The following is a 22,380-nucleotide window of genomic DNA, read 5'->3' on the forward strand; positions in this document are numbered from 1 at the left end:
TAGATTATCGTTGAATGGAAGACTCTTCAAAAATGAACTCAAGTTTGATCCAAACGCTACTTGGGAGAGGAGACCTAACCCCTATATATATGGGACTTGAGCTATTCCAAACACCCATAGATCATGAGTAAGCTAATGTGGAATAGTTGATGAGATGCTTGATTAGACAAGACGAAGTATCTGTGGGTAGAGACTTGTTCGCATGTTGTCTACATCAAGCTTTGATGAGGCCATAAAGATAGGGGTTGGGCATGGCACCAAGGAGGTGCTTGTGGAAGTTGCAAAATCACATTGCATAATAAGGGTGTATTACCAACTGTGTACAGAACACCAAAAAAATTGCCTCGATCTAAATGTTGAAGCTCAATAAAAGAACTTTACAAAAAGCTCGCCTCGCTTGAAACTTGCCTTTATATTTTAATTTTAAAAGCTCACCAAAAGTTGTAAGTTTACAAAAATCTCACCTCACTTGAAAAGTAAAAAGCTCACCAAAAATTGGCATCCATTAATGGCCCTTGATTATTCTTTGTAATCATAATTTGGACTACATGTTTAGTACTATCCTCATTGCTTTTGCATTATTTCTCATTCCATCATCCATGTCCCATGCTTCTTGCAGTTCAAGGAAGAAGCACACCAAGGGAAAGAGCTTCCATGACATCTAGATGCTCATCTAGAAGTCAAGGTAGTTTAACATGCAATAACATGAGAATTGCATGAAAACATGAGCATGAGCAGGCTCTCAAAACAAAACATGAAGATATCTTTATCCTTTATTAAAGATCATCCTACCCAAGGAAAAGGATCTCGATTCACAAAGAAAATGCAAGGGAATTTCATTCCTTTAATAAGACCATGATCACAACATAGCTTGCAATACTCAAGGTAAAGTAAAAATGCAAGAGAGCACACAACAAAACCTTCTATAGACTCCATTCAAGAGTTATGTTCATGCATTTCTCATGCCCAAGGCATGGAATGGGTGGACTCCAGAGAGAATAGGAAGCGGAGACCTTTGAGGAAGGAGCGATTTTCCACTTCGAGGTACTTGCGAAGCTCCAAAAGCACCTGCAATCGGAAGTTCTCATATTGAAGAATGGGTGGCCTGTGAAGAAGAGATGTAGGACATATGTGCTTCTAGAAACCCCATAGAAATGTGATAGAAATGGTCACCTACAAGCATGGAAGGGGCCCAAAACAGGATGTTCCCTCTCTAGTAGCTTCTAGGTGCATTGGCATGGGTGGAGTGTCCTTCGAGTCAATGGGGGGTGCCTTTTTTATAGGCGACTTTAGATTGGAAACTAACTAAGTTTCTTGGTTAGCTCAAAATTGGTGGCATAGGGTTTTGGTGCCCATGGTTTGGGAATATGGTTAAGTTGGGGATATGGTTTTGGAGTAATAGAACGGACTTGGTTATAATCCAAGCAGTGTTAGCCTTATCCAATTACATACCAACTGGTAGTTAGCCTTATTTGCTTGGATGACTCATCAATTAGCACACCAATTTGGCTAACTAGTTAGTTCACCTTATCTAGTTAGCACACAAGTTGATAGCCCACAATTTGGTGGTCAAAACCACTATCTCCGATGGTTTTAATAGGAAAAGGTTATGATTTTGGATCATGGTTTGATAAGCCATGGTTGGGGTACATGGATATGGCAATCCATGGTTTACCATGTAATTGAATTTCCTGGATTTAGTTCTAGATGAAATTAGTGAATCTAACTGAACTAGATGAATCTTAGTCTCCATCCAAATTAAGTATGTGAACTTAGTTTCCATCCAACTAAACTCAACAAACTCAGTTCTACTATAACTTAACTAGATGGAATTAGTTTCCATCCAACTAAAATAGGTGAACTTAGTTCTATTATAATTGAACTAGATAGGACTTACTTTCCATCCCATTGAAATAGGTGGACTATTATAGCCCACAATTTATAGCCTACAATTTGGTGGTCAAAACCATTATCTCCAATGGTTTTAATAGGAAAAGGCTATGATTTTGGATCATGGTTTGATAAGCCATTGTTGGGGTACATGGATATGGCAATCCATGGTTTACCATGTAATTGAATTTCTTGGACTTAGTTCTAGATGAAATTAGTGAATCTAACTGAACTAGATGAATCTTAGTCTCCATCCAAATTAAGTATGTGAACTTAGTTTCCATCCAACCAAACTCAACGAACTCAGTTCTACTATAACTTAACTAGATGGAATTAGTTTCCATCCAACTAAAATAGGTGAACTTAGTTCTATTATAATTGAACTAGATGGGACTTACTTCCATCCCATTGAAATAGGTGGACTATTATAATCGAACTAGATGGACTTAATTTCCATCGAATTGAAATAGGTGAACCTCGTTCGCATCCAATCAAACTAGGTGAGGTTAGTTCCATAGTAATTGAAGTAATGTAACTTTGTTGCAAAGGTCTAGTTTCCCCAATTGAAGGTCTAGCCTTCAGCTCATAAACTAAGGGTTTCCTTCAACCTTTCATTATCAATTCACATGTAGTTATGTGAATTCGAAATGGGTCCCATTTCTCATAAGTCTGTCCATTGGCAAGCTAGGCACCTTGGTACTGTTTAGTGTATCACTAAACAAATGCTTTTCCTTCCAGTGTTTGGCAAGGATTTGGCTTAATAGCCTTTCCAAGCATAGAGCTCGTAATCTCAAATACTTGCATTTACTAGGGCTACATCCCATACCTACATTTCCTAAGGTATGGAAATTGCATGTCCTAAAATGGATAATTCCTTATGCAATATGATGAATTAAAGCTTATATATCACTCTTCTTGATCTGTATATTTGTTTAGAGTATATAGAAGATTATTAGGTATATGCAACATAGCCCTTAGACTACTATTATGGCTTCGTCATAGTCTACACATCACTAGCCGTGAGCATGGTGAGCATCATACACTTCGTGAGAGTATATTTTTGAATAAATCATACACTTAGCCGTGAGCATGGTGCTGTAGATGTTTCATCCCCAATTGATATCGAATAAGCTTGGATTGCTGAGGATTCATCTCAACATCATGTTTAAATTGTGAACAGTAATAAAGAGTGCTAAAAAGAAAAAAGGATCAAAGCCTAATACTCATCCTAAAGGGGTTTTTACATATTCATTCTTTTCATCTAATATAGGGTACGTGTACTCTCTTGGTGTGTCTCTCTCCTCATCTCTACTCTTCTCTACTTTTTCATATTTATGCATGGTATCAAAGCTAGTTATGCATTCTACTGAGACATTGTCTTTGTCAACAAGGTAGATCTTCTCGTCATGTTCACTTTGTTTCAGAAGCTCCACACTTGGAGCCATGGAGTGAGACTCGATCTTGCATTTTGAAGCTTCATGCATCTTGTGAGCTTCGTGCTAGTGTGAGAGACAGATATAGATTGCAATTTGTGAAAGTTTTCTTTGTGTGGATGAGTATTCTTTGAGTGAGAGAGAGCTTTTGAGTTTGAGGTATTCTGGCTCTTTGTACTTCTTCCTCCTTATCCTCTTTGTAGCGTTCTTTTTTTTTTGGTGCCTCCTACCAAGCAGCTGAGTGACCTATCAATAGTCTAATGTACATCTATGACTTCAACGTAGGCAACTATTTATAGACTACTATTACTCTGACTGCCTACAACAAGCAAGTCTACAACCTTAGTTACTAGAATGAAGTAGAACCTACTTGACATAAGCATAAGTACCAAAAAGGCATGAAAAATTGGAACTAACGACACATACGAAAGCAACCACTTTTTGAATACAAAGTTACAAAAACTACTACAGGGTTCCTCCTCAACTTCAGAATCTATTGCTTCTTTCATCCCTAACTTTAGAGAGTTCAGGAAGTTGGATGGGACAAATTATCCCATCTAGAAAGTGAGGATTTGGAGCCATATTTTGGCTTGGAAATTATGGAAGCTCGCAATTGGGGTGAAACCAAAGCTAGATGACATCAAGGATAAGGCAAGGAAGATCAATATGCTTGTGGATCTAAAGCTAGAGGACATCAAGGATAAGACATGGAATATCATTATGCATGTGGATGCAAATGAGCTCGAATCATAGGAGGACAAAAATGCCCAAGCCCTTGCAATAATCATACGAACGATGGCAGACTTGGGTATTCCTCACATCCAAATGGCAAAGATGACTATGGAGGCATGGTCCACTCTAAAGTCGAGGTCTATGTGGAGCACAAACCAAGTTGGTGCATGGAAGTTGGCCAATTTGAGGCCTGCTCTTGCCCTATATAAACCCCCTTCACTCCCCTATTTTGTATCAACTATTGAAGCCTTTCTCAGTACGTAGAGTATTAGCTTTCTAGTCGAGTTCTAAGTATTTTGTCTAGCCTCTTTGTTGGCTTTTTGTGCTCACCTTTGAGCTAGTCTTGTTCACTGTTTGGTGGAAGAATATATCACATTTCTTTGTCTATCTCTCTCCTTTATATGTTGTCTATTCTCTAGTGTTTTGAGTGAGGTCTTCGTCAGTGAATTGCATGATTGAGTATGAAGAATAAAGCTGATCCTTTCCACTGCATGTGAGGTGGATTAGATCTACCTCGTGTTTTCCAACATTATTGCCTATTTTTTGGCATTTGGTGCACATTTTTTAGGCTTATAAAGCCTCCTAGACTATTCCCAAAATCTTTTGCCAAATCAATCCTTGTAATAGATTGGATTATGCCAAAGAAAAATAAGGTTTCTTAGCACGAAGATTCTAGTGAGAAATAGATGGCATGTTCATCTTCATTGAAGATTAGAGTTGTTGTGAGAAAGTGGTGAAAAAGACTAGTTTCTACCCCAGAATTTAGATCGCCCCAATCGAACATCTTCAAAAAGAGGTGGATTTTTGACAGTTCTAGCACTAGAAATAGCTATTGTTTTGGATCTCACCAGATTGAAGTAATTTTTAGAAGATTATGGGTATGGATAGTGCAATGTAGAAAGACGAATTTCATACAAATGCGATGGAAAGGGTGTCAGATTCTACCATATCTGACTTCCAGATCGACTAGTTGTGGTGCAAGGAGCCTATTGTAGGCGACCGAATGTCAGCTGAGCTGCTAGTTGAGCATCTGCAGAGATGTGCTTGTAGCTTGCTACACTTGCTTGAGTTGTTGGAAGGCACTATCACTTGAGTCATTTACTGAGGTCGGCCTTGCTGTGTGAGGGTCATCCCGTCCGCCTTGTGGAGGGGCTGCTACTTGTTGGTTGTTCACTGTTGAGTGCAGGAGCTTAGGTCGGCCGAGTGTTGCTTTGGTCGCTCTACTAAGCCCTCCAATGGTACTCTCTCAAGAAGGTAAGTCTCATAGGGAAAAATTTGAACCTTTGAACCCTTAGAAACATTGAAAGAGATGTAGAGACCTCATAACAAATGTATAGACCTCACAACAACCCTCACAAAATCATACATTGATGACAAAGAAACCCGTTGACCTTCAGAACACCATAACATGAGCTCCAAATATCAAATATGGGAGCTTTCTGAAGCAGAATGAAGAATGAAAGGAGAAATTTAAAAAGAGCTAGAGAAAATGAAGGTGGTGCCTCATAGGGAGGGCTTGTCACCTCCATTGAAGCAAGGCTTTCACTCTCTCATAGAAAACTCTCTCTCACAAAGAATGGACCTACCAAATCTTTTGCTCGAAGATGGAGGATGCCTTGCGAAAGGAGGGTAGAGATACACTAATTTACATTGAAAATGAAATGAAGATATATATGTGAGCCCCTTAGGGTTAGGATCAGGGTTTTCCCTTGTGCCCTAGAGGTATGGTGCAATTTACACCATCCTCAATAGCTTCAGTCAAAACCCAAGTCTCTTCTCACACTACCTAAAGTTCTCATCTTAGGTTTTCTCAAGATTTTCATCTCATGTCACTTCAGTTGGAAGCACTGCATTCAGTATATTCTTGGCCCATGCATTATAATTGGAAGCATTGCATCTAGTGTGTCCTTGGATTTACTTGGAAGCACTACATGCGGTAATGCCATTTTAGTTAGCCAAATCGCAACCTTGGAAGCCTGATTTTGATGTGTGCTAGTGCACATCCAAAACAGGCTTCAAAGAGCCCAGGTTTTGCAACCTCTTTGATTGTTAAGTAGTATAAAAAATCGGAACCCCCTTTGAGCCAAGGGAACCTTGTCTTGACTAGCTATCCGAGCTTGGGTTGTAAGTCCTCTTGCATGGTAGATTCTTTCTCTTACAATCCATGGGAAAGGATTCAATTGGAAGAAAAAAGTAGAGGAAGAGTGGTGAACATGCAAACCAACAGAATAGGACAATGTGCAGAGTGGGTGAATCATATGAGATTCATGCTTGCACATGTAAACAGAAAGAGAATGGAATGTCAGTTATAGAATGAATAATGTTTGTACTACTGCAATTACAACTGATTACAATCATTTAGTCTGAGGTTAGTGACTGGGATCACAAAATGGAATGCCAGATATAGAATGAACAATGTTTGTATTACTAGAATTATAACCGATTATGATAGCTTATAGCTACAAACTATCAAGAAAAGAAATATGACTTCTCCGTACCTAACAACTTCCTATGTAGATGCACTCACTGCCTAAACGATTATAGTAGCTTATGAATAATTATAACCAATTATAGTAGCTTATAGCTACATACTATCAACCAAACAATTATGAGTTCTCCCTACCTAACAACTTCCTATGTAGGCAAGCTCGCTACCTAAATGATGATGGTTGAGCTTCCCTAAGTAATGATACCACATTTGTAGCTTGCATTGCTCCATGCTTTGAGACCTATTTTTTGAGCTCCTCTGTGGCAAGTTGGAACTCATTCCGAGGTTAATACCCTTCTCAACTTATTGTGAGATGTGACCTTGTAGCTCATCTCTCGTGAGCCTCTCTAGGAATTTCTCAAATGATAGATTGCCTCCAGTGAGCTATTTTTGGTTGGGCATTCGTCTGCGTTGTCTCTTCAGTGGGGCTTGGGGTTGCTGTTGTTGCTACTACTCAGAGTAAAATAGATTAAGATGAGAGAGAGAGAGAGAGTGAGGGTGGATATTTGCCTTTTGGTCCACCATTGATACTGCCTCTTGACATGATGGCACACGATACCAAGGGCTTGGAAAATGATGAGATGGAATTCATAACAAGTGCACAAGTGGAAAGATTAGTACCCATTTGAGTTTGAATTGATGTCACAACAAGGTGTTACGAGGCAGGAGTCAATTATGTGTGCATGCTATGTAACGAAGCATTTGTGTTAAGGTTAGTTGTGGAATATTTCTAAAGCACCACACAAAACTGTGGACTTGGTACCCTTTGATAGAAAGAATAAATGCCTATTGAAAACTTTGAGAAAAGGGGACATTCCTCATGTAGACAATATTGTCATTTCTATGCAGCACTCAATTAGGGTTGCATGGACACTTCAAGAAATTGATGTAGTCTATGAACCTACAAAATATTTTTATAGGTACTATAATAATCATGTTGTTTTAATGTTTTTAAATATTGTTTCATTGTTTGCAATTTTCGAGGTGGGCCTTTGGAACGAGTTCTTATTTTTTTGGCTAATGTTAATAGGTTTCAAAAAGAGAGAATTATCATGAACTATCCAAAGAAGGATCTATTTCAGTGCTTAAAAATATCAACATTATACATGCTAAACTGATGATGAAGCATCCTTACTTGGATTAGCCAGCACATGCTAGGCAATGGTGGCAAGCTTTCAAAAAATCAGCAAGACCAATGTAGGGATGTGATCACAGTGATCCATTGGAGATAGTATTCAAGACCAACAAAGGGATGTGGCCACAGTGATCCATGGGATGTACTTATTTATAGATATATATTTATGCTTTTCTTTTATCTTGCATATTCTAATGAATCACAATTCTAAATAAGTTTGTGATGTGATGATGACACAAATTTATCAAAATGACAAAGATAAGCCTTGATAAGATCATGCTCAAGCACCACATCACATGATCGCATCTTTAGAAGACATCTGTGAAAAGTGGATGGAAATAGGAAAAAAGTACATAGCTGGCCAACTCCTTAACACATTGGGATTGATTGAGCAATGAAAGAAGACAAAGAAGTAAAAGATGTGATCAAAGAGAAGAGGACTATGGGAGGGTCAGGCAAGCACCACACACAAATCCCATTTTTGGAGCCTTGTTTCACTACGTAGAAGGACTATATGAGGATAAAATTCAAGAATTACAAGATAAGATCATGAACCATAGTGTTTCAAGGATTTGTTTCCATATTATGGAACATGATATGACTTCTATACATGGAAAGATTCAGTGCGATGCAATCCAAGGCTAAAGCAGTACTCATTTTGTGATGAGGATCACTGAGTAAGCCTAGAGACAAAGAGAGTAATGATTTTAGGAGATGTTGAAAATTCTAATATGCTTGGTTATATTAATAGCTCCAAAACTTAAGTAGAAAAGATAAGTGCACATTGGGAATATGCTCCATGCTTGCCACCATGGATGCATTGTATGGATGCACCCTCAAATGACATTGGATATGTTGCAACAACCACAACAAAAAATGTAGCTTTGGGAGAAGAGTTGTTCATTGAATATGATTTTTAGGCATGTTCATGCCACTTATATACTATGATATTGTGGCTTCATTATTATTGGTGTTCATTGTTTTTCTTTTGGATCACATCCTGTGCATGATAGCTTGTTATCCTACATTTTTCTCAACAACCTTAATGAATAATAAATAAAGAAATAGTGAATCATTTTGTCAATAAACACAATGATTTATGAACTTTCATAATTTATCTCAAGTTCAAATGCAAATAGGTAGGAATCCTTCTTTATAACACCACAATAGTAGTAGAACCCAGTATGTCCCCTCATCGAATAAAATTTTAAAATTTGAATTGCATTAGTGTTCTCTCCCCTACTATGTGGAAAAGTTAACTTTAAGATAAGATAAATAGGTCCCTAAAAAATTATCCCTCTTGTTGCTGCCTCCCTATGTTCACTCTCTCCTCCTCGCTTTGCCCTCGCTCTCAACTCCTCACTCTACCCTTGATCTCAACTCCTCGTTCTATCTCTTCCCTCCCATTCGACCCTTCCTTGGTGGTTTACCTCTCCCATCCCCTTGCTATCAACTCACTCCGCTGCTCTCTCTCCTCCTTTGCCTCTTGTCCTCCCCCTAGAGGCACGTCTCCCCAACCCTCCTCCTACTCTTCTGCTCTCCTCTTCCCTGTGGTGGCTACTCTTTGCCTTGCCTCTTCTCCATTCCCTCCCCCTCTGTTTTTCTCTCCCCCTTGTCTCTTCTTCTTGCCATCACTTCTCTCTTCTCCATCCCTTTGCATCTCGTCTCATATCACCCCCTCTTCTATCCACATCATGACTGAAGCAACATGCATGTGTGTGGGCTGACAACGACCAATGATGGTAGCCTATAGAAGGACAAGCTAGAGAGGGCTGAAGGGTTAGGGTTAGATTGAGGTTATGGCATGGTTTAGGTTATGGCTAGATTAAGTTAAGGGTTGTGTTAGGCTAGATTGAGTTAGGTTAAGGGTTGTGTTAGGATAGAGTGAGTTACACTGAGCTAGGAGAAGTTAGGGGTTAATGAACACTTCTTACTACTACTACCTTCATGAAGGTATGTAGCAATATAGAGTAAAGTATATTTTGAAGCTATACATTAAATGATTTGTTAGCATGGGATTTTGGTTAACATTTTTTTTAAAATATTGGCTTTGGAGTCATGTTTTTTTTTGGGGCAGTAAAAGGTTGGAATTTATTAACAGAGAAAACAAAAGTAAAAGTACAAGAGAAAAAGATTAGTCTTTAGTAGACCTATAATTGCATCAAAAACTATCCATAGCTTTAAAGGCAGCCGTTCTTTGTCCAAAGAAGTGAGTAGTACTCCTGAATTCCACCTTAAAATCCTACACAAATAATCCAGACACCAGAATCTTCTTGAAAGCTACCTGGCCCTTGAAAACCCAAATCTTAGAAATAATTATTCCCCTCACCAACTGCTAAAGCTCATAAAGTTCATCATTCATATCATTTTTATAACCAAGGAAAGAAACCTTACATCTGACATGAAAATGAAAATGAATTGAAGATAAACTTGTCACTACACCCCTCTAAAAGGCACATACCATTAAGCAATCCTAGAACAAGTGAAATTGTGTTTCTATCTATCTTCCACACAATGGGCAAAGTGGCATAACTCTTGGATTCCATATTGAAGTCCTTTCTCTAGCTAGCATTTTCCCTATCAAAACTCTCCATAGTAGGAAGTTTAAATTATGGGATGGTGCCCAAATCTTTGCTCTGTCAAGAGGTGCAATGTACTTCCATTGATCTCTTGCCACCATAGCACCCTTTATGGAAGTTACCTCAGAGAAGTTTTTAAGACTAAGCTTCGAAAAAGGCTTTCCATTTTTCCATACAAACCCTTTAAATGAATTACTATCCTTGAAACAGGGGCTACTAGGGCACTCCTCTCTGATTCACCAATAAAATCTATGATTACTGTAGTTTAACATTAGACAGAGCAAACTTCTCTCTATCATCAATAGCATCCATCTGTTTCTATCCATGAGGATCCCATATTTCTCTAAAAGTTTCAATACCTTTCTTGAATAGGCATGCAACAACTCTAGGATGACTAATAGCCAAAGCTGGGGTCCATCAACAAAGGCAAATGCATTCAGCCAAATGGACTTACCCAAGGAGGCATCACCATAGAGTGATCTCAACCCCATCCAAGAAGAGCCTTGGAAGTTATCTTTCTAGATCTACAACATTCTACCCAAGAAGTCAAACTATGGGATCTTGATTGGTAGCTCAGACAATGGGCAAAGTGGCGTAACTCTTGGATTCCATATTGAAGTCCTTTCTCTAGCTAGCATTTTCCCTATCAAAACTCTCCATAGTAGGAAGTTTAAATTATGGGATGGTGCCCAAATCTCTGCTCTGTCAAGAGGTGCAATGTACTTCCATTGATCTCTTGCCACCATAGCACCCTTTATGGAAGTTACCTCAGAGAAGTCTTTAAGACTAAGCTTTGAAAAAGGCTTTCCATTTTTCCATACAAACCCTTTAAATGAATTACTGTCGTTGAAGTTGAAACAGGGGCTACTAGGGCACTCCTCTCTGATTCACCAATAAAATCTATGATTACTGTAGTTTAACATTAGACAGAGCAAACTTCTCTCTATCGTCAATAGCATCCATCTGTTCTGTCCATGAGGATCCCATATTTCTCTAAAAGTTTCGATCCCTTTCTTGAATAGGCATGCAACAACTCTAGGATGACTAATAGCCAAAGCTGGGGTCCATCAACAAAGGCAAATGCATTCAGCCAAATTGACTTACCCAAGGAGGCATCACCATAGAGTGATCTCAACCCCATCCAAGAAGAGCCTTGGAAGTTATCTTTCTAGATCTACAACATTCTACCCAAGAAGTCTGACTATGGGATCTTGATTGGCAGCTCAGACAAAACCACATCTTGCCAAGGTGAGCAAATCCCCTTCGGTGCACTACCTCTAATAAAATACCTTGCTACTTTGGCCCACAGCTTGTCACTTGCAACCAACAGTAGCCATTTGGAACAAAGCACCTCATTTTTGAACTTCATGCAAACTAACCTAAAACACTTATTTCATTAATTTTGGACTCATACGTCTACATTTAGACTAATTCTTAAACTCCTTCCCAAATGGAAAGCCTTTACTTTATGAAAATGTTGTTCAAGAATTAAAAGTTTACTTTTTGTCACTATCATTTCCACATAATAAATTTTAGAATATCTCTCTATAATGTTGCACTTAATAACAATTTAAATTAATAATTTAATAAAAAATAATAGTTTAATTACATTTAAATTAATAAAAGTAATTTAAATGTATGAAAAAATTATATGTATGCATGCATGCATGTATGTATATATATCTTCAAGATATCATAACGGTATTAACAAACACCTTTTGAGAGTTTAAAAGCTCTAAATTTTGATAGATATGGAGTCACACACGACGCTGAACATGCATGCATGGAACGTACATGTCCTTGGTTCATTGATGGAAGGCCATTGATACATATGGTAAGACTAGTGTACTACAGTTGTCCACATGGCATGGGCATGCCCGTAGGGCTTTTATATTTATGAGTAACTTGACCCATCTATGATGGGCTAGAGACCCGCTCTGCTGGGTCTCAACATGGGATCTCAAAAGCAACCTTGCTAATTTGACAATGGTATCCAAAGTTCTGTTGTCACATGCTTTCAAAATGGCAGCAAAGGTAAACCTACTTGGAAAAAAACCTTGCTACTGCATTTGCAAATAAAAGCCAAAGGCTTCCTCGCTTTCTTCTTGTGATTGTATTGAGCATATTTGGGCAATAGTTATCCGACATGTGTGTGTGTGCACGTGCAACTGAATGTTTGGGCATTCAATTGGATGCCTTAGCACGACATCCAAGCATACAAATCCAAAGCCAACACATCCTCCTCCTTCTTGTTACAAAAAACATGGAAAAGAATTGGGACATAGTGGGAGAGCAAAGGGGAATGCCACTTGGGCATTATATCAATTCCATCACCCTGTCATAGATCCATGCTTCTCATACATCTAGTGGTGAACCACACATGTTCATGCATGAACTGAAGCTAAGTGGTGAAGGTATTGTGCATTACCTAATCTAATCGTTTTCTCTCGGTCATGGAGCCACAAATTCCATGCAAAGAGCATAGCAGTAGCGAAGAGATGGTTTTCACAACTTCCTTTTCCTTTTCTGTGTCCTTTCCCTTCCATCATCCCTTCACAGTCTCTTGTGTTTCTTACCCTTCTTCCCCTACCCTTGCCCCTTTGTCTAACCCCTATGGCATCATCATCATCACTCTCATTGTCTGCTCCTCCTCTACCATAGCCACCACCTCGCAAGCTCTCCCTTCCCCTCCTTACCCTTATGTATCTATCATTGTCCCCATCAATGTCTCTGTCTCTCTATGTACACATTTGTTAGTGTGTGTCTCTCTCTCAGGTGTCCCCTCTAGCCAAAGTTGCCCTCCCCTAGAGGTACGGGAATTGACTCATGGGTGTGCCCTCAGTAGACCAGCTTTGCACAATGAAGACACATTCCATATCTTTCATGATGATGAATCCAATGGACATACTTTTTCAATTCATCATGCCTGGTGTGCCAATGGCTACAACCTAGAGGTTAATATCTACACATTAAAGTGTAGGTTGATGGATGGTGAGCTCTGGCTATTGATGAAAATATTGACATTGCCCTCAAAGGAACCCACTACAGCTTTCAACACTGTCCTCCAGCTCTGCACAGGACCATCATCAAAACTTTTCCTAGACAAAATAATGTTAGAAAAAGGTCAACAATTCTACTTTTGTAGAGGGCACAAGATATACACTCAATAGGATGGCGCAGCTACAAAAGCTTACTTGAATGCAACCATTTTTCATGCTACCCTTTCAAAGGTTGCATGCACCCATTTGATGGAGTTTGCACAAAAACATTAGGTAGCCCTGCCAATTCTAGGACCAAAAGCTACGGCTTCTCTCCTCTATCTTCTTCACCCTACATGATGTAATAAAAAATGCATTATTGCCAATGTAGCCACTTGATTCAAGAGACCATTCGTGTCTAAGATTGAGGCCTCGAATCTTGTAGAAGGCAAATGGAGAGGTCAAGGTTGAGGGCTGAACCTCTCGTTGATACTCTCTTGGAGGAGCCATTCATGTAGGTAGTGCCTCTTCCATTCATTCGTATCAGGGTTATCAACACATAAGATTGATGGCCACGTTAAAAATGACCTTGGAGAGGTCCCTGAGGGTGCCAACCCATAGCTTGCTCGTGAACATGACGTTGTTGTAGGGTCTAGTATACTCACCCATGGAAAGGCCATGAGAGTTTATGGAAAACTTGCAAGGCCAAGAAATAAAGATTTTAGGTTCTTCAATAAGGGTTATGACACATGTAATATCAGCTAAAAGATAGAGCAGGCCTATAAAGATTGTCAATCCCATCTTCATTTTTGGCCCTTCATGCTATACTTGACAAAATCTACCATATTTCCAATCTCCCTCACTTGTTGCCCATCATGAATCTCCCTCACTTGTTTCCAATCTCCCTCACTTGCAAGGCCAAGAAATAAAGACTTTAGGTTCTTCAGTAGGGGTTATGACACATGTAATGTCAATTGAAAGATAGAGGAGGCCTATAAAGATTGTCAATCCCATCTCCATTGGCTCTTCATGCTATACTTTACCATATTTCCAATATCTCTCACTTATTGTCCATCATGAATCTATTATCGTGTTCTCTATGACATCCACCACTTGTAAATATTGCTTGGGATGTTGCATGTGCCCATGCATGGAGAAAGTAATGGCATGATTCTGAACAATAATTACATGAACCTATTGTAATGCATGTCAAAACAAACAAAAAGTTTAAACAATTCTGTTTATACATTTTATAGGAAATGTCACAAAGTTAACACCTAGAATCACACATTGCAACCCAAACTTGATGGAGCTCAAGTTTTTAAAACCACATAATCCACAACCTAGTTTTTCTCATGTAATAGGCATGGAAAGATTGGTGCATGTGTGGTCCAATTCTTATAGAGCAATTTCACAATTTTGATGATGAAAAGGATTGTTTAATTTTATGGAGAGAAGGACAAAAGCCCTTATCTAGAGCATACTCACTTGCACCATATCGAGGCTAAAAACTACATGCAATGTTTGAGATCCAGGAGTTAATCCCTGCTCATGTCTATTGTGCTATGTAACCTAGCCACAGTTTTTCCCATGTTAGCAGCCCGGCTCCTAAACACTTCTTTGGTGAATCTCTCTCTCTCTCTCTATTTGTTTATCTCTATATATGCAATAGATATATAAATATAAATTTATTTAAAAATATATAAAAATATATATTTGTATATAAATCTACATATTTTTGTTCATATAAATAAATATATAGTTTATAATTTCTCTCTCTCTCTCTCTCTCTCTCTCTCTCTCTCTCACTCTTTCTCTTTCTCTTTTGCTACTCCTCTTTCTCTTTCTGCCCCTCCCCCCCTCCCTCCCTCCCCCCCCCCCCTCTCTCTCTCTCTCTCTCTCTCTCTCTCTCTCTCTCTCTCTCCTTCACTCTTTCACTTTCTCTTTCGCTCCTTCTCTTTCTCTCTCTGCCCCCCCTCTCTCTCTCTTTCTCTCTCTCTCTCTACTTCTCTCTCCCCCCTCTCTCTCTCTACTCCCCCCCTCCCCCCCGCTCCTCTCTCTCTCTCTCTGTCTATCTATCTATCTATCTATACATGTTTTGCTACTTCTCTCTCTCTCTCTCTCCCTGCCCCCCCCTCTCTCTCTCTCTCTCTCTCTCTCTCTCTCCCCCCCCCCCCTCTCTCTCTCTCTCTCTCTATCTCTCTCTCTCCCCCCCCCTCTGTCTACTCCTCCCCCCCCTCTCTGTCTCTCTCTGTCTCTCTCTCTGTCTCTCTCCTCCCCCATCTCACTGTATCCTCTCTCCCTCTCTCACTCCCTCCCTCCCTCTCTCTCTCTCTCTTCTTTTATCTCTCCCTCTCTCTTCTCTCTCTCTTCCCCCCCCTCTCTCTCTCTCTCTCTCTTTCATCTCTCCCTCTTATCTCTCTTCTAGATCTCTGTCTCTCTGTCTCTCTGTCTCTCTCTCTAGATATATATATAATATAACATATATAAAACACATAATACATTTAAGATATTATATATATATAATGTTGTATCTCTCTCTCTCTCTCTCTCTCTCCCCCCCCTCTATCTACTTCTCTCCCCCACCGGTCTCTCTCTCTCTCTCTCTCTCTCCTCTCTCTCTCTCTGTCTCTCCCTCTCTCCCTCCCTCTCTCTCTTTCTCTCTCTCTCTCTCTCTTTCTCTCTCTCTCTCTCTATTTCTCTCTCTCTCTCTCTCTCACTATATATATATGTGTGTGTGTATGTGTGTGTTATCTGTCTCTCTCTTTCTCCCTCTCTCATGTCTCTCTCTCTCTTAACTTTTATCTCTCCCTCTATCTTCTCTCTCTCTTTCCCCCCTCTCTCTCTCACTCTCTCTCTCTCTCTCTCTCTCTCTCTCTCTTTGTCTCTCTCTCTCTATATATATATATATACAAAATATGACATATATAAAACATATAATATATATAAGATATTATATATATATATGCCATATATTATACTCTCTCTCTCTCTCTATATATATATATGTAAATTATAACATATATAAAACATATAATATATATATGATATTATATATATATGCCATATATTATATAATATTGTATCTCTCTCTTTCTCCTCTTCTCTCTCTCTCTAAAACATTAAACATATATAAAACATTTATCCTCTGCTTCTGTGCCTCTGCCACGTGTGCAGGTGCTGTGTCAGCCGTGCGTGCCATGGATGTCTGCACCTTCGTGGTCCTGCCACATGTCACAATCTACGACTTCGCCTCCTCTATGCCTCCGCCACTATCTGCACCTCTGCCACATGGCCCCCTTTGCGCTGTGCCCCCATCTGCACTATGCCCATCTACCACGTGCCCCCGTCTGTGCTCTGCCTCCTCTGCGCTCTGCGCCCCTGCAATCTGCCTGCTAGCAAGCCGCCTACGACCTCTTCACTCCTCTCTCCTATAATGCCACCTCATCTCTCTTTGTCTCTCTCTCTGTATATATATATATAATATAACATATATAAAACATATAATATATATAAGATATTATATATATATATGCCATATATTATATAATATTGTATCTCTCTCTTTCTCTCTCTCTAAAACATTTAACATATATAAAACATTTATCCTCTCCTTCTGTGCCTTTGCCACGTGTGCAGGTGCTGTGTCAACCGCGTGTGCCATGGATGTCTGCACCTTCTCGGTCCCGCCACATGTCAGAATCTACGCCTCTGCCACCTCTACGCCTCTGCCACATGGCCCCCTCTACGTTGTGCCCGTCTGCCACGTGCCCCCGTCTGTGCTCTACTCCCTCTATACTCTGTGCCCCTACAATCTGCCTGCTAGCGAGCTGCCTGCGACCTCTTCACTCCTCTCCAGTGCAATGCCACCTCATCTGCTATGCCAGAGACTCCATAGTAGATGTCTTGTTGGCAACGTCACCTCATCTACTATGCCGTCGTCGTCATGGACCACTATGGTTTTGTCAAGCCAAGAGTCTCGTCCAAGCTATCTACTTTTTGTCTGCATGTGGCACAGATGTCTCTCTGCCATGTGGCAATTCAGTGCTGTTCCTCTACGCCAATCTCTTCCCCTTGCCATGTGGCACTCTAGTGACCTCTGTTCAGTGACACGTGGCACTCTTGCACCAAACCTCTAGAATTTCTCTCCGAACCTCTAGAATTGCTCCCCGAGCCACTTTCCTAACCTCCAAATCTTTGCCACATGGTAGCTATGGTATTTCCCTCCTTAAGAAATAGTATAGATATTTATATAGTTAAGGTCCATGCATGAAATTAATTTACCATTAGAGTCTTCTAAAATCTCCAAGACTTAATAACACTGTTAATAAACACCTTTTAGAGTTTTGGAACTCTAAAATCTCCAAGACTTAATAATGGTGTCAATAAACACCTTTCAAAGTTTCACAAAACATTGAAATAATCTCAAAGAACTTTATAAACACCTTGCAATAGCTACGAAGGTTTTTAAAGATGCGTTTGCACCACTGAGTGAAGACAAATCTTCAAAGGACGCATCTTGATGGAGGGCGAAAAAGAGGGAAAGAAGGAAAAGGGAAGGGAAGGGGGAGAGACATGGAATGGAGAGGGAAAGAGAGGAAAATAGAGGGGGAAGCCTCGAGGAAGGAAAGAAGGTAAGGGAAGAGCGAGAGAGAGAGAGAGAGAGAGAGAGAGAGAGAGAGAGAGAGAGAGAGAGAGAGAGAGAGAGAGAGAGAGAGAGGAGGCAAGAGGGAGAGGGAATGAAAGGGAGGGTAGGGTAGCTCTCATTGCTGTGGTAGCACATTTTTTTTTTTGCGCAGCCCCTTGCATTGCCACGAGGAAGGAAAGAAGAGAAGGGGAAGAGAGAGTGAGAGTGAGAGAGAGAGAGAGAGAGAGAGAGATAGAGAGAGAGAGAGAGAGAGGGGGGGGGGGAGGAGGGGAATGGGAGAGGGAGAGGAGAGGGAAGGGAGGGTAGGTAGCTATCAAAAAGGAAGGGAAAGAGAGAGAGAAAGAGAGAGGAGGAGGGGGAAGAGCGAGAGGGAGGAGGGGGAAGAGAGAGAGAGAGAGAGAGAGAGAGAGAGGAGACAGAAGGGGAGGAGAGATGGGAGGGGAGAGAGAGAGAGAGAGAGAGAGAGAGAGAGAGCGGGGGGGCAGAGAGAGAAAGAGAGCAAGGGGGGGGAAGGGGAAGAGAGAAGAGGGGAAAGGGAAAGGGGGAGAGGAAAGGGGAGGAGAGAAGGGAGGAGAGGTCGAGAGAGAGAGATAGATAGATAGATAGAGAGAGAGAGAGAGAGAGACAGAGAGAGAGAGAGAGAGAGAGAGAGAGAGAGAGAGAGAGAGAGAGAGAGAGAGAGAGGGGCGGGGGGAAGGGGAAGAGAGAAGAGAGAAAAGGGAAAGGGGAGGAGAGAAGGGAGGAGAGGTCTCTTGTGCTACCATGGCAGTAGCAAGAGGAAAGAAGAGAGGAGAAATGATTTTTTAAAAACAAATTGAATTAGATAAGAGGAGAGTGAAGGGGGGGAGTCACACTACCATTGTAACAAAAAACAAGTTTTTTTTTTGGGTTGTTGCCACGGTCCCTTGTGCTTCCACGATAGTGAAAGGAGGGTGGGGAGGCATGGGAGAAGAGTAGAAAAGGGTGGGGAAGCAAGGGAGGGAGAGAGGAGAGGAGAAGGGGAAGAGAGAGGGAGAGAAGGGAGCAGAATGGGAAGAAAGAGGGAGGAGAAAGGAGAGGAAGAGGGAGAGGGGGAATGGAGTGCAACACTAGGGAGAGGGAGGTAGGGCAACATGAGGAAGGGAGGGCAACATGAGGGAGAGGGAGAGGGAGAGAGGAAGAGAGAGGACCATGATGGGGGTGAGAGTAGAAGGAAGGATGTGATTGAAAATGAGTTACAGGATGGGTGAGAGTCAATATAATGCCCTCAAGGAATTCAAACTTCCCACTGTAGAATTCAAATTTCACACTCCTCCTTCTCTCTCTCTCTCTCTCTCTCTCTCTCTCTCTCTGTGTGTGTGTCTCTCTCTCTCTTCTCCCCCTCCTTTTTACCTTCCCCCCACCTCCCCTTCTCCCCCTCCCCCTCCCCCCCTCCCCCCTTTCCTCTCCTCCATTCCATTAATTCCCTTTTACCCCTACCATCCCCAAGATAAAATTTTAAGGGCGAATATTTTCCCAAAGACGAATTTAGGAGCTTCTCCAAACTAGTGTGGCTAATATTTCAATCTTGAAATTTGACAAATTCGCCCAAAAATTTACATAACTTTCTCACATGAGGTCAAAATTTAGCCCTCCAAGTACTCAAATCGATCGGTATAAGCCATCTAAAGTCATCTATAAGGTTAGAAATTTCAAATTCTAGCATATTAAAAACATGTGAATGAAGTTTAATTATACTTAGACCAATTGAAGCCTTAAAAATGGTAGCATGGCTAATATTTGTAACTCTACCCCATACCCTAAATCCTAAACCCTGATCCCTATAGCCTAAACCGAAATTCCTATGCCATAAACACTATTTCATATAACTTAAATCCTAAAATCTATACTCTAAATCATATACCCTAAACCCTAAACCCTATATCCTAAACCTTAAGCCAAAATATAGTATTTGAGGTGTGTTATTTGACCGTGCACATAACCGATGGGCATGATACTTTGCACATGCATCAATCAAATCTATGTTAAAGCACGTGCAAAGTATCATGTGCATTGGATATGCTTCTGATGGTCAAAGTCCCCACAAATCCCGTTTGTCACCAAGTGTTATGCACAACCATCAAAAAATAGTATTTGAGGTGTGTCATTCGAATGTGCACATAATTGATGGGCAAGATACTTAACACATGTATAAATCTAGCCTATTTTGAGTTGTCTGCAAAATATCATTCCCATCAAATATGATCTAGATGGTCAAAGTCACCACAAACCCCATTTTTCACCAAGTGTTATGCACAACCGCAAAAAAATAGTATATAAGGTGTGTCATTCGAATGCGCTCATATCCAATGGTCATGATACTTTGCACACACATCAATACGACTTATGTTGAGGCATGTGCAAAATATCATGCCCATCAGATATGCTTTGGATGGTCAAACATGCCACAATCACCGTTTCTCACCAAGTGTTATGCACAACTGCCAAGAAATAGTACCTAAGGTGTATTATTCGAAAGCACAAGCCCCATTTTTCACCAAGTGTTATGCACAACTGCCAAAGAATAGTATTTGAGGTGTGTTATTCAAATGCGCTCATTCTCGATCGGCATGATACTTTGCACGTCCATCAATACAACCTATTTTAAGTTGTGTGCAAAGTATCATGCCCATTAGATATGTTTTGGATGGTGAAAGTCGTCATCACAGACCGCATTTTTCATCGAGTGTTATGCACAACCGTAGAAAAATAGAGTTTAAGGTGTGTTCTTTAAACATGCACATACTGTACGGACATGATACTTTGCATTCATGTCAATTCAACCTATTTTGAGGTCTTTACAAAGTATCATGCCCATCGAATTTTTTGGATGGGCAAACATGCCACAAACTCCATTTTGCACTATATGTCATGCACAACCGCCAAAAAGCACGCTTTGAGGTGTGTTATTCAAATGTGCACATACTAGATGGGCACGATACTTTGTAAGTTTGTCAATACAACCTATTTTGAGCTATGTGCAAAGTATCGTGCCCATCATATATGCTCTGGATGGTCAAAGTTACTACAAATCCCATTTCCATCAAGTGTTATGCACAACTGCCAAAAAATAGTATTTGAGGTGTGTTATTCAAACACACACATATCCAATCTGCATGATACTATTGATATAAGTCAATCTAATAGATTTTGAGGCTTGTGCAACATATCGTGCCCAATTACCAAAAAATAGTATTTGAGGTGTATTATTCGAATGACTCTCGAATGATCTCATACCTGATGGACAACATGCTTTGCACACATGTTAATCTAACCTAATTAGAGATGTATGAAAAATATCGTGTCCATCAGATATGCTTTGGATGGTAAAACACACCACAAACCCCAATTTTCACCAAGTGTTATGCACAACTATTAAAGAATAGTATCTGAGGTGTGTTATTCACATGCACTCATACCCGATGGGAATGATACTTTGCACATACATCAATACAACCTATTTTGAGGTGTGTGCAAAGTATTGTGCCCATCGAATATGCGTTGGATGGTCAAAGTCAGCATAAACCCAGTTTTTCATCAAGTATTATGCACAACCACCAAAAAATAGTATTTTAGGTGTGTTATTTAAATGTGCACATATTGGATGTCAATTTAAACTTTGTTGAGTCCTATGCCAAGTATCATCATCAAATATGCTTTGGATGGTCAAACTCGCTAGAAACCTCATTTTTCACCAAGTGTTATGCACAACCGCCAAAAAACATGCTTTGAGGTGCATTATTCAAATGCGTACATACGCGATGGGCATGATACTTTTCACGTGCATCAATAAGACCTATGTTAATCTGTATGCAAAGTATTGTGCACATCATATATGCTCTAGATGGGCAAAGTTACCACAAACCGCCAAAAAACATGCTCTGGATGTGTTGTTCATACATGCACATACCTGATGGGCATGATACTTTGCACATGTGTGAATACAACCTATGTTGATATGTATACAAGGTATCATGCCCATCATATGTGCTCTGGATGGTTCAAGTTGCCAAAAACCGCATTTTTCACCAAGTGTTGTACACAACCGCTATAAAATGTATCTGAGGTGTGTCATTTGATTGCACTCATACCTGATGGGCATGATACTTTGCACACACAACAATACAATCTATTTTGAGTCACGTGCAAAATATCATGCCCATTAGATTTTGCTTTGGATGGTCAAACGTGTCACAAACTTTGTTTTTCACACCGTGTTATGTACAACTGCCAAAAAATAGTATCTGAGGTGTATTATTCGAATGTTCTCATACCCGATGGGCACAATTCTTTGTACACATGTTAATATAATCTAATTAGAGGTGCATGAAAAATATCATGTCTAGTGGATATGCTTTGGATGGTCAAACGCGCCACAAACCCCATTTTTCATCAAGTGTTATGCACAATTGCCAAAGAATAGTATCTGAGGTGTGTATTCAAATGCAATCATACCTGATGGGAATGATACTTTGCAAA

This window comes from Dipteris shenzhenensis, chromosome 31 (assembly GCF_047967505.1).
Source record: "Dipteris shenzhenensis isolate YYH24624 ecotype China chromosome 31, Dip_SZ_1.0, whole genome shotgun sequence".
Lineage (NCBI taxonomy): Eukaryota > Viridiplantae > Streptophyta > Polypodiopsida > Gleicheniales > Dipteridaceae > Dipteris > Dipteris shenzhenensis.